This window comes from Cyprinus carpio, chromosome A25 (genome assembly GCF_018340385.1).
Source record: "Cyprinus carpio isolate SPL01 chromosome A25, ASM1834038v1, whole genome shotgun sequence".
In the NCBI taxonomy this organism is placed as follows: domain Eukaryota; kingdom Metazoa; phylum Chordata; class Actinopteri; order Cypriniformes; family Cyprinidae; genus Cyprinus; species Cyprinus carpio.
In genome coordinates, this window is record NC_056596.1 from 17349813 (window position 1) to 17364600 (window position 14788).

Sequence of the window (14788 nt, forward strand, 5' to 3'; positions counted from 1 at the left end):
TTGCATTGACAACATTCTCATGCAAACTTAATGTGAGGTAGTTCTGTTTAAAATCTTCATAAACATCTTTGCTTTAATAAGTCAGTTATTTTTACATCACACTTACTTTCTCTTGCCTTTTTTAAAATATGCTTTATGTAAAATAACTACTGTTGTAAATAGTAGATCGTTCTTTGTTCTCTCTCCTTTGGGTTTTAATGTGTGCTGTTCCTTTGTGAGGTAGCAGTTTGTTAAAAAGCGTGCTCTCTTTGTAGTAAAAGATAATATCTCGCCTGCAAGTGAGGCAATACATACAGTATTTTTTGTAAGACTGAATTTCGAAATGTACTATGTACATTTGAAACATTTTAAAAGTGAATTGTCCCTTCTGCAGTACTGTACTTCATATGTCAATATTCGGAGCGGTGGAATGATGGTTTTTGTCCCCATCACTGTGTTACAAAATGGAGATTGTTATTTGTTTGGTAAGTGAAATTCAAATATTGTCAATTTCTAAACAATTAAAAAAAGACTGCTTTTGGGTATGGGTGAATCTCACATGGATTAATTGCCATATTCCACCCCAAAATCAATTCTCTGTAGCCCGTTGAATCTAAAAATAATAAGATGAAAAAATATTAATTTAAATAATTAAGTACATATTGGTACTATTTGTTGTTACTGAATTGAATTGATACTTGTTAAAAAATACAGTTAAGAAAATGTGATTTTTAGGAAGTTTTCTTTTGATTTTGGGGTGAAATATGACCTGGACATTTCTTTGTGAGATACATAGGCTAATGTTCTGGAACTTGGGTTCCACGCAAAGCCATAAAAAATCAAACTCTGGAATCAGAGTGGAAGAATGTGTGTGAGTTTTACCTCATGTTGCGGGACATATAGATTCACACTGCATCCAACCTAAGGACCAATTAAGAAAAAAAAAAGAAGCATATTTTCTCAAACCAAGGCAGCAAAATCAATGTCTTTTGATTAAATAATCATTTTGTCCATTCTTGTGTGTTTTGGTACCGATGTTCCAGCTTACGTCAAAATCATACTGTATGTATTATGAACAAAAATATATTTCTGCACAAATCCATCAACAGTTTTTTTTTTCATATTGTGCTTTTTTGATTGAAAGTACTTTGTGCCTTTTGCAAGCCTTTCCTCTTACTTCTAAAGGACCTTTGTATATAATTAAATACTTGTGTATATGTAGACTTACTTGATTACTAGTACTTAATCCAGAAGTAAAAGACTACATTTTTTTTTTTTTTTTTTTTTAATTGACATTGTTTCGTCTGGTCAAATTGTCATTAACCAGTCTGTCGGGTGTAGTCTCAAATACATCTGAACATTTATATCATGAAACTGCTATGCAGCCTCAACTCTCACTTTGTTTTTAAAATGTTGTCATTCTCATCACTGGTGGTTATAGCCTCTTGAAATTTGTAAGATCAAGGTGTAAAGGTTAAAGAAGGTGGTGATAACTGATTTTTTTATTTTTTTTCTGTTTGTTCGGCCAGCAGGTGTTTGAAGAATTTTTGTCAGTAAATGTTAAATTAAAAGAGCGCTTATAACCCCAATCACCAGCAGTTATTTGTGCTTTTGTTTCTGTGAAAGGTGTATTTTGACTGCACTCTTTTTAACAACATTTGAATTTTGTTTGATGTGATTGACGTCCTGTGCTTTTTAAAGTTGTCGCAGGACCGTGGTTTCCCCCCCCCCTCTCAACCCTCCTTTAAACTAGGAGTCACAGATGAAAAATTGTTTCATTTAGTGGTTTCAGAATTTAAGAAACTGTATGTATAACAAGTTTCTAAATGCGGGAAACATTTAAAGTTGGTCATTTTTGTCTGGCAAGCTCGCACCGGCACAGTACATTTACATTTATTCATTTGGCAGACTCTTTTTTTATACAAAGCGACCTTACGGTTGAGGAATACAACAAGCGATCTGTCATAAGATGGCGATAAACAGGAGAAGTGCCCGTTATAAAAGGTTTCAGTCAGTGTTTTCAAACAGTAAAATCTAGGACAGGAGATAATTAGAGAACAGTAGAGGTGCTGTAAGTTCGGTACACGCCCAGGACCAAGTTTCTACATTGTGGTTGGAAGTTAAGTGGTGCATTTCAACTAAAGTAAGGGATGTGAATTGGCCAACATTGCAACGTGTCTGTTTTAAGTATTTACATTTATTATAACTTGTTTTTAAATGACTAAATAAATCGCCCCTTTAGAAGTTTGCTGTTGCCCCCTAGTGGCCCCTGGTTGAGAACCACTGTTACAGGGACAGCGTTCACTCATGAGTGTGTGAGAATGACATTCAGTAGAGAGATGGTGAAGAAACGAAAGAAATGAACTAATGACGTTTTGACGTGAATAAACGTACTTTTGCTTTAAATCAGTAGCATTTGTATTCTCCTGCAGTTGTATTTCTGTAAGATGTGCTGCTATATGAATAAAAGATTAGATATATGAAGTTCTTTCCCCATGTCTATTATATGCTTTGTGTAAATTATACAATTCAGCAAAAAAAGTTGTAGACAATACATTTTTTATTGGAACTTGTGTGTTCTTTATCCCACACACACTGTCTGAACAAGATAACGTACACAAAATGATTTATGAATGAATGACTATATATAGTTTTATTTTGTTTGTAATATATATGCAGTGCTGGGTAGTAACTTGGTTACATGTAATCTGGATTACGTAATCATGTTAATATATAGTTTTTATTTTATTTATTAAGTATTTATATAAGCAATTATATTTATAAAATAAATACAATTTGCGCGTGGTATTCTGAAATAAGGAGGCACAAAGTCCTCAACGTTGTAAAATCATGTCCCGGTCACATTTTCTGATTTAAATAAAGATTACTGTACACTATCAGAATAAAAAAAAAAAAATAAAAATTTTTTACGGTTTTTTTTTTTTTCTTCTATTTTTTTACACTGTACATTTTTACAATGTCACCAATATTCTATTTACTGAAGCCAGGTACGAATCACATCAAGTTAGTGTTTTTACGCATTTTAACATTATTCCAATAAGAAATAAAACTCAAGCGGTAACAATTTTTTTTAGACCAATATGCTTTATTTGTGAACTTATGTTCAGGCTATTCTTTTAATAGTGAACTTTTAACTATCTTTCAATATTTTGGATCATCATCATTTGAAAAACTAGGTAAATATTGGTCACAGACAGAGGGATTTAGGCTACTTTTTAAATGCACCCAGCTTGATCACTCACTAAAAACACCCCCACAGCTCATGTTCTCATGCTGTTTTAAGTCTTATTTTGATGTGTGACAAGTGTTTATATCTAAGTGTGTGAGTTGTGTTTTACTTACTTTCTTTTTAATTAGTCTTCCATTAACACCAACATATATGTCTCATTCATTCACTAAGAGATGTTATGGTATGAAAAATTCAATAAAACTCACGAACCCCACCCTCAAAGAAACTTTCGTTTTCATAATATAATATTTAACGCACTTCATGTTAAGAAACAACAACTGGAATTTTGTTCTTATTATTTATATAAAAATGTAGCTATACTTGTAATGGATTACGTTATCTTTACTACATTTTGTTATTATTTTTTTTTTTTTGTCATATAAGATTTGTTATCAGTGACGGACTACAGTTTGCAAGTAGCCTTGTGTGTGTAGCCTTGTCTCTGTGTGTGTCGTGTTTCTGTGTGTCCTGTGTGTGTGTTTTTAATATCGTTCACAAAAGAAAATAGTCGGATAATGCATTCTAGTAGGTTTCCATTATATAAAAATAAAATTAAAATAAAATCATATTTGTCAGTGAGTAGAGTCCTGTCAGACCCTCGGACAGACCCCCACTATAGCGCGCGGACTCGGGACGCTCCGCTGGTGAATGCGCAGGTTTGTGGTCTCGGCTCAATCAGATTATTGGGGGTAAAATGGATTGTGACGTCAGGGTTTACGGAGAGGAAGCGTCGCGCTGACTTCATTGCAAAGCATGTTGAGCGCTTTTCACCCGGACGCGAGCCGGACCGAGCTGCTCTAGTCTCCTCCAGCGGCATGAGATCCACCGCCAAACCCAACCTGAAGGGACAAACAGCAGAATGGCCTCGTATCTGGAGGTAAGCAGGACCCCCGCGCGCCTCGTCGCTGTTGCTTTATTGAACGCGAGCGCGCTATTTTCGTCGGATGGGGACGCTTCGCGTTTCGACAGGTTGTCATGAGGTGTTCCCTTTTTTTTTTGGTGGTTCGGCTTCACTATTACCCCTGTAACACAAACTCCTAAATTATTCATACAGCTCATGAGCTTTATTTTTCAGACCGCACGTTTTGAACAGCACTCTTCTGTGACGAATACCGTCATTAACGCACGAAATAGAGTGTTTTGTAACCTGATCGCGTTTCTAAACCGGTTTGTGCCTCGCCAAGGCGACGCCATTGGGTGCCTTCTATAGGATCAGCGTTGTACAGTGTTTTAAAGTAGATCATTAAAAAAAAAAAAAATTTATATATATATATATATGTATATTATATATATATATGATATATATCTACTATATATATATATATATATATAAAAATTCTAAATACCTTTCATCATTTACTTCATCCTTAACACAAAGAGGAAGTTTTGCCTCTCTTCCATAAAATGTGAAAACAAAGGACTGCAGCCGTCAAGCCCCAAAAATTGTATGAACAAACAACGACTATAAATGACCATAAATGTAGACCATACGACTGATGCGCTATATTGTGGAATACTACCTTCACTTGCTATCTGGAATATAATGGCATATGGACCTTGCTTGTGCACACAACACACACCTCCAAATCCTACTTTAAGGACTCGGGGGACCGTCCAACAAGCACGTGAAAGGCGGTTTCAGGGTTTCTAACCCAGAGCTTTGGTTGGACATTAGTTTGAAGTTCGCCGGTAAAGAACCAGATTCAATAGCCTATTATCATCGTGAGGGATATGATACCCTGCACATTCACCTAGAATAACACAGACATGACACATTCAGACCTAAGCAGATGTTCTGCTGGTCAAAGTGCATGTCCTTGAACATGAATCCTGTGAGGCAGAAATTCGCTGAGGAAATATCACACATCACCTCCCGGAACAATTCACACTCCTGGATATTCTACTTAGATGACTGCAAACCTTAACTCTTCATCACCCTCTTTTTACAAAAAAGCTATAACAAGCAATGTATATCACCATCTGTTCATAGTGTGGTTGCGGAAAAAACCCTACATATTAGACATGCAAGGCAAGTTTTTTTTTTTTAAATATTTTAGTGTCGGACTTACTACTTTTAATGGCTGGATTGCAACTCTTCAGCAAACAGTTACAGCATAATTCAGCCCCTTGTAATGTGCTGCACCTTAATTGTTTTTGTCGCTAAAAATGTTGATGGTGAGTAGACTGAATTTTATATTCTACTTGAATGTAAGTAAAAGATGACCCATTTTAAAAAAAAACATTTTTGTTGTGAGTGTTTGGGATGTGAAAAATTTGACAAAATAAAGAAGTGTCATTGCGAATTAAACTCTTTTTGTCTCTAAAATAACTTTTTTTTTTTGTTTTTGTGCAACGTGAGAGATAGACTCGACACTTTGTTAATTTACCTATATCATTATTTCGGCTAGGACCTGCTCCTTTGAATTATCCAGATTCCACCTCTTTTGCTACCCCCCCTATCAGACTGGGATGACAAAAACTGTTTTTTTACCCTCTATATCTCTTTACTGACCTGTTCTTTGTCACTGCACAAATACTACACACACGGTCTCACACACTTCAGAAACTCAAAATACACTCACCAAAATTAAGTGGAAACACCATTTGTATTCTCAGAAGGAAACTGCTAGAGTATAATTTCACAAAATAATTACCCAAAGAAACAGCAAGTAATCACCATTGAACTGCAATTAAATGTGAAACTTTGAAAACTAGACAAGACGAAATAATACTCTTTTTTTACGTATTTTTGTATAAACTTTCGAAAACAGATTTTTACAGTGGATAAACTCGTTGTAGATTTAAAAACAGTAATTACTTAAATATTATAAGTCTCCGTGTTTCTTCGTCCAAGACGTTCACGCACAAAGCAGTTGCTTAAGTTTTTTGTTTTACGCATCGCTTGATGACATTTGCGAAGGGAAACGTCGTTGCACCTCCGAGTCTCCCCCCCCCCGCTTGTGGTGCACTGAAACATCTGGTAAGATGGTTTTAGTTTATACTGGGACAAGTGTTCATCCTCATACACTAGCTGGCTCCTCAACGGGACAGGTTACGTTAGTTAGTTTCCTACAGTATTATTGCTTTGCTGTCTTTAATACAGGATTGTGTTTGGTGTTCACGGTGAGATTGGGCAATGTCTTCATTTGTGAATCGATTACAGATGACAGTGTTATTTGCCGTGGCGCGCGCGTTCCTTTGGGGACTCCCCTCTGTTTCTCGTCCCACACCCCAAGAGCCCCGTGCTTCGCCTCCTGTTTCTGTTAATGGATGTCTAGCGCCAGACGAGATGGCATGTGATTTTGAATTAGGCACTTCCCTTTTGATCGTTTTAAAAAATTTCCCACAAGCATCTCTCGACTGACCCCTCCCCTTTGGCATGACTTCAGCCACTGTAATGAAAGCATAAATTGAATGCCAACACCACTTTCAAGGTCTGATTTTCTCGGAAGGACTGAAAGGTTCTTGGCACAGAGCGAGATATTTTCCTTAGTTTTAGGGACCGGCTTTGCGGGCATAATTCACTCCCTTTCCGTGGCCCTCTGCGTTCTGAAAGGAGGGTGTTTAATAAGTTTCTTCTTCGAGGAACATTAATGGATTTCATTCAAGACGAAGTTGAATTCATTAACCGCCGATAAGTCTTCTGTGCCATGGAATGGGATTTCATCAGACTAAAGAGCTACTCGGTGTAGGGTCAGGCATCATATCAGCACTGCCCCTAAATCATTCAGATCTAGCTGTCTGCTTTCCTATTTTTTGGGTTATAACAAATCTTAGCAATTTCATTAGCTGTTGGCTTTGAAATGGGTATATTACAGGAAACTGACAAGGGTGTGAGCAGTCCTCACCGGCAAATGACAGTGGTCATATTTACTCCCTGTCATCTATTCAAAAACCTGATGAGTTTTTATTTTAGGTTTTCTTCGTGCAGCAACCCTTCAGTTGAAATTTCAATTACTTTTGAATAAATTAATAAAGTTATATAAATAGGGGTGCACAATTATGACAAAAAACCCTAAGTGTCGCTGAGGTGTTTGTAATACTTTTTTTTTCTTAGATTTGTCCATTGAATTAATGGTTTTGATGCAACTGCAGGCGTATTTTTTACTTAAAAAACATTAACTGAAAAACTTGTAGTGCATTCTCTATAGTTATAAGGTCATGTCAAATCTGATACAAGGATGGTTTCTCTTTAATTATAAAAAACGTACAATATGAAATGGTATATAATGCCTAATACTAAACTAAAATCTAAATAATGGGAAAAATCTTAAGAGAACGTGTCAGGAAAGAAAGAAAACACATCTAAGGCCTGTTCACACAGGGACGAATTTCGCGGCGATATTCGCCGACGTTTAAGCCTCGTGATAAACAAAGGGGGCGCCAATGTGAGGTGTGCACAACGACGCGGAGAAAAATCCAGCGTAAAGCGATGTTTTTTAACAAAAACGCCCGGTTCGTTTTTTTTGGGTTTGACGCACCGCGTCAAAACTATTACGACCAATGAGAATGGGCGCCTTTGCACACGTTCTGGGCTTCGGAAGTACGTAAAACACGCCTTGGGGGCGCTCAACACAAAAAGTCTTGCGGAGCCACACATAGTACCGGCGAAGAAGATTAGCCAGTAGGCGTCTACACTGCGGGAAGAAATAAGCCGAAGAAGATGCAAGGCAAGATGAATGTAGGGTTGCTTGTCTCGTTGGTGTCGGAACACAAAGAACTATATGACACACGCGGGACAGCGATTACAAAGTAATTTTCTAGTTTCTCTGTTTTTCATTAAGTGCCATCTAATGTCAGGGGAATGAAAGGATGTTCACTCGGCTCATCGTCAGCGAAAATCGCTTGGGTGTGAACACAAAAAAAAACGCCGTTGAAAAAACGCTGGCGGAATAACGCGGCCGCATATTCGTCCCGGTGTGTACGGCACTTTAAAGCATGCTGCAAAATAACACTAATGGACTTTGAGCGATTAATTGCTGATTTAAGCGATTACATAATTGTGGCATCCATAATTGTTATCGCGATCAGAAATTCGATTAATTAATGCAGCCCACTATTATAAATCATTCAATTTTCATTGTATTGATACAAAAAAAAAATTGAAATGGACTACCTTTGCTCAGCTAAGTTATCTTTAAAGCACGCAATGAAAGTAAGAAGCATTTAGAAAATTGATCGGTTGAGTTTACATTTCATGTTGACTTTAAAAACAGTAATAGGTTTAATATAATGACATAAAACTAATATCTGTTCTTTGATCATTTTATGCCTAAGTTCCCAGTAGCATTTACAATGTTAGATTTTAGTTTTTAGTGTTTTTTTGACCAAATACTGTAGAATTTTATTAGCATTTATCAGTGTTTATCATTTAATTAACATAATGAAAATAACCGTTGGTTTATTGCCATTGGCCAGAATTTTAATATATCCACAGTATAACTGTAAGTTCATCCACCTAGAAAAGCTGTTTCCACTTCATAATGATGATTACTGAGATGACTTCAAGACTCAAATAATGCAGTTTAGTTTTGTACCAAAAGAATTCATATATGTGCTTTAACAGAAATACAAGCTGGCCATTTGCACACTTTTTTTTATTTGTATTTACCTATTAACTAATGTTCTGTGATTTTCTGTCGGAGGGGCTGTTTTGAGTTCATGTCATTCACTGAAGGTGTTATTTTCTCTTTGTTCTGCTCTGATGCTCCTCAGAATGATCAGTCTACAAACTCTGTAAAGGTTATTGGTGGAGATGAATTATCTGCCCTTACTGGCAAAGTGAGTTTTGATTTGAACTTTGCATTTTTTTTTTAATTTGTTTTCTATTTTTACTCTATTCAAAAGTTTGAGGTTTGTCAGAATATTTAATGTTTTTGAAAGAAATATCTTTTTTGCTCACACCAAGGCTGCATTTATTGATTTATTTGACATTACAATGTAAAAGAACTGCTTTCTATTTGAATATATTGTAAAATCTCATTTATTGCGGTGATCATTTCTCTTCTCTCTTTTTCCTCCAGAATGTGCTCATAGTCGAGGTGAGGCTCATTTTTTAAGTCGGTGCACTCGTGTCAAGTGTGTTCACAAGAGCATGTGTTCAGTGTAGTGTACAGATGATGAAAGCAAATGAAATCTCTTTTTGTGCTCAAGGACATTGTAGAGACAGGCAGAACTATGGAAACACTGCTCAAACTATTAAATGAATGTCATCCTAAAATGGTGAAGGTCGTCAGGTAAGGCATGAGCATCCTTGGGAGAGCTGTGTAATAAGCACATTTATCATTTATGGTTACATGGCCTTGCTAAACTTTTCATTTTTGATATCTCACAATATTTAATGTCATGTCGTTTCAGTTTACTTGTGAAAAGGACCCCCAGGAGCTCAGGGTACCGTCCAGACTGTGAGTTCCTTCATGTTGCTCATCTCTGGATTTTATTGGATATTATGAACATTTTGTGCTTAATCCGCATCACTTTGAGAAATCAAACACTCTGGATTTATGTAGTTGGATGTATTATTCATCTGTCTGTGTTCAGAGTAGTTATGCAATGCTTTTAGACAGAAAGCTGATAAGCTCTTTATATCCATCCATCCATCCGTCTGTGCTCTAAGTGCTTGGAGTCAGTTATCAGGGGGATGGAGAATCATTGATAGATCCCCTGCAAATAATAATGCAACCAACCATTTTTAGTAGAGCAAAATATTAATTAAATGCACCGTTAAATATGTTACACTGAGATGAACCTGCCTTTGAACACGATGAAGCATCACATCATAACATCTTAATTATATTATTATATAATCATTTTTTTCTAGTTAGATTTTTTTTATAATGATATTGAATAATATATTATGTAAATATATAATATGTAAAATATGCCTGACATTTCTTTGTGAGATTCAGCTGAATTAGTTCATGTTTTCAATTAGCTGATTATACTTATATAATTTTATTTTCAAAATATTTTTTGGAATGTGCAAAATTGTTATGAAAATAATATGAAATAATTATAACATTGAATAATGTATCATATAATTATTTATTTATTTATTTATCTATCTTTTAATCATGTTTTTTTGGAATTTGCTTAATTACCATGAAAATAATGCAAATGCAAACCATAAATATATATAAATTCATATTTAAACTGAATTAGTTCATGTTTTCAATTAGCTGATTATAATTATATAATTTTGCAAAATATTTTTTGGAATGTGCAAAATTGTTGTGAAAACAATATTACATAATTATAACATTGAATATGTATCATATAATAATTTATTTATCTATTTTTTAATCATGTTTTTTTGGAATGTGCTTAATTATCATGAAAATAATGCAAATGCAAACCATATATATATAATTCATATTTAAACTGAATTAGTTCATGTTTGCGGAAAACTTATTAGAGATCATTCCTGAAAATCTCAATTAGCTCATTATAATTTTATAATTTTATTATATATTTTTGGTATGTGCATAATTGTCATGAAAAACTGAATTAGTTCATGTTTGCGGAAACATTATAATTTATATTATTTATTTAGTTTTAATCATGTTCTTTTGGACTGTGTTAAATTATAATGAACACAATGGCGAAAAGCTTCTTTCTGCAAAATCTAATTTTTTTTCTCGTCCGTGCGTGTTTAATTTTTTGGTTTCTTGTTCTGTGTTGTTCGAATTGCGAGTTGAAGTCCCTGACAAGTTCCTAGTGGGATATGCTTTAGGGACTACAAGGAATTTTCAGGGATTTGGGTGGACAGTGGTTCTGTCTGTGTCTCGACGAATTGTGTGCACTGCATAACTTGAGTATAGAGTGCAAGTGTTCCCCCGTGTCAATTTTTGTTTGTCTGATCTGAATTATGTATCTTTGTATCTTTCAGCATATCTGCATATTAAGTGACCGAGCGAAAGAGAAATATAAAGTATGATACGACACAAGTGCTGGATGCATGAAGACAAAGATCACTGTGAATTTTTTTTTTTTGTTATTGTAGATTATTTTTCTACATGCCATCTGAAGTGAATACTGAACTCATGAAAGCTGGATTCCCAAAGATCAGTGATCACACTTGTGTTGCAGCGAAGGAGAGTCTTGTGTTAAGATTATTAATCTAATTTTAATTATCATTACTGGTGAAGATTATGAGGAGAGTTGCCACTTTTTTTGATTGTTTGGACTGAGGCCTTAGCTAAAATGATTTTATTTTGATTTTATGTTCACACGAGTCCATTTTGTTAAGATTAACAAAGTTTGTTTATTTATTATTATATAATTAATACAAGAGACTGCCAAAGTTAATCACTGTTAGCTGTTTATTGTTATTAATATATCGACTCCAGATTATCCACAAGATGAAATTATTGAAATTGAGGTTTTGCTTACAATAAAGTATCACTGACAGTGTTATTATTTTTCGTCCTGGTTGTTTTCTGGCCGTGTAAATGTGAGAACAGTAAGTCCAGTTAAATATTTACCTGTTTACTGCCACCAAAACTATGGAAACATGACAATATGTTTCGAAAGATAAAAGTTTATCCAGTGAAATTAAGCAATAAAGTAGTATACGATAGTCTATGCATTTTATTTTATTTATTTTTTCGATTTTCATGTCAAAATGTATCGAAACAAAGTTTTATTGGCATCATTGGGTAAAAATAGCTCAAATATGAGCTAAATGTGATGTTTTGGAGTATATATATGTGTGTGTGTGTGTGTGTGTGTGTGTGTGTGTTTCTCCTACTTACCTTCAGGTGATCGTCAGGAGCACCTCGAAGGCTTGTTTGAATCATTGTTGGGCGCCAAATATGTTTGTCCTCCAAAAATCCTTTATTGATATTTTTAAAATATCACAGCGGCCTGTCATACTAACATTTGCAAGTTAAGTTATTTTTGTTTAAATCGACCAATTTAGGAAACGATCTTTGACTGAGAGACACACAAGAAAATATCCATTTAAAAGAGGACACAACAACGCTTCGCCTTGCAATCGCAAAAAGCCTGGTGGGTCCATTCTGAGCAGCGCTGATAAAGTAACTAGATACCACGTGAACAACATCCTTGCGCACACACTACCGGTCAAAAAGTATTGATCAGGTAAGACCATTTATTATTTTTTTTTTAAGTTCTTTTATGCTCTCAATGCTGCATTTATTCTGATAAAAAAAAATAAAAATACTGTAATCTTGGGTAAACGTTATTACAATACTAGGGGCCATTTGTCTCCATTTTAATATCCTTTAAACTGTAAATTATTTCTGTGATGCAAAGTTGAATTTACATTCAGCAATTAATCCTAGTATAAAGTGTCACATGATCCTGGAGAAATCATTCTTAATTATAGATTATTTATTATTAGAATTATCAATCTTGGCAACAGTGTGTGCTTGGCCAAATTTTTTTGTAAAACAATTGCGATACTTTTTTCAGGAGTCTTTGATGAATAAAAAATTAAAAAGATAAAAGCAATTTATTGAAAATATAAAATCTTTTCTAACAATACAGATTCTTCCTATCACTTATTAACCCATTTTAACACATCCTTGCTGAATGAAAAGTTTAAATGTGCTTTCATCAAAAATGTAAAGACATAAAAAATTTACTGACCCCAAACTTCTTTGAACTGTTAGTGGTATATTGTGTTTAGAAAAGGTTTATATTTGGAAAAACAATTTTTTTTTAAAAAAAATTGCTCTTCTTTTACCCTTTTATTAATCAAAGAATCCTAAAAAAAAAGTATCACAGGTTCCAAAAAAAATATTAAGCAGCAGAAACAGTTTGCAGCACTGATAATAAATCATCATATTAGAATGATTTCTGAAGGATCACGTGACATTGAAGACTGGAGTAATGATGCTGAAAATTCAGCTTTATTATCACAGGAATGAATTACATTTTAATGTATATTAAAATAGAAAAACGAAAAAAAAAAAAACATTATTTTACATCACAATAATATTTCATAATATAAATTTTTTTTTTTCTGTATTTTTGATCTAATAAATGCGGCTTTGATGAGCAGAAGCTTTTCCTGTAAAAAACATTAAAAAATCGTTCTGATCACCAAACTTTTGACTTAGTGACGAGATGTATATATATATATATATATATATATATATATATCTCTATATATATATATATATAATATATATATATATATATACATATTGCAGAGATTAATAGCAAAAAATATATATATATATTTATGAGTTTTGTAGAGATTAATATGGTAAATTTTGGTTGATGTGAGATGATGATAAATATCTTTAATTCATTCAATTTGGACCCATCGCACCTGACCTGGCCGCTAAGCCCCGCCCATTTCAGAACCCCGTGTCACTCAAGCGCGTTCTCATACGCCGACGCTACGTGACGTCATGTTATGATTGCGGAAGTGGTCATGGTTGATTATTTGGTCGTGGATTTGATTATTGCGATGTGATTTTTCTTAGGAGCTGAATGAGTTATTTTATCTGAAAACAGTCAGTCCTATACGTGACGTCATGTTATGATTGAGCTCTTAAATACGCCGGGATGGACGACACAGACAGTGAAGACGAGCTTCCTCCGGGCTGGGAGGAGAGAGATGGGTTTATTATGCCAAGTTGAGTGCTTGGATAACACAACATACACACACACACACACACACACACACACACACACACACACACACAGCACACACACACAAGCACACACACACACACACACACACACACACACACATGAAATAAACAGAACATTTACACTTTTCACTTGTGCTATCAGTGAAGGAATGGGAGTGTTTAGCAGCCAAAGAAGGAGATTTCTGTGATGTGATTTATGTACAATGGATTGATTACCATGTCATTTAATAAGACAAAGTATCCTAACTCATTACAGTCACGAGGAAATGACAAGACTCAGTGGGGAGCATCAAAACGGGGAGAAGAAGCGCTGTGAGGAGGTGATGATGACTCTTAATAATGTCTGAGGCGGGGTGGTTGTTCTATTCAGTAACACTTATGTATGACGCAGTATGATTGAAGAAATGAATGTCGTTGTGCAGAGCTTTGTAAGAGATTATTATTTGAATAAGCAGGGATGTAAGCTATAAGGAAGCTAAGTACATTGCAGAATGTATTTATTGATTGTGTTTTAGCCTTGCCGTAATGGATGGGAGGCAGGAGCCGATGATAAAGGCCAAATCTTCTATTCTGAGTGAGTTCAGTGAATATGTGTTTCATCATAATAACACTTTCGGTTCTTATGATTGAAGGACGTGTATTCTGCTGCAATGAATTACCATCTAGGATTTATTTAGTAAGCTTCCCTACTTAGTCATAACGTCAGCTTTTAGCTATTTGTTCTCCTGAGCTAATGGACTAATTAATAATTCATTAATATAATGTAACAATAAATGTATTGTAAAATTTAAAAAAAATATAAATGATTTTATTTTGAATACATTTGGACCAAAACAAAAATGTAGCAGATACTCGCATCACGAAATGATTTGCAACTGTCGTGCTGTAAACACGCAGACACATGCCAGAGATATTACAATTGATAAACACT

General features: G+C 34.6%; 1 pseudogene; it reads left to right on the top strand.

The window, feature by feature from the left end:
• The first annotated feature begins 4044 nt into the window (after window positions 1-4044).
• Window positions 4045-11038, top strand: LOC122135700 (annotated as a pseudogene).
• Window positions 11039-14788: the final 3750 nt, after the last annotated feature.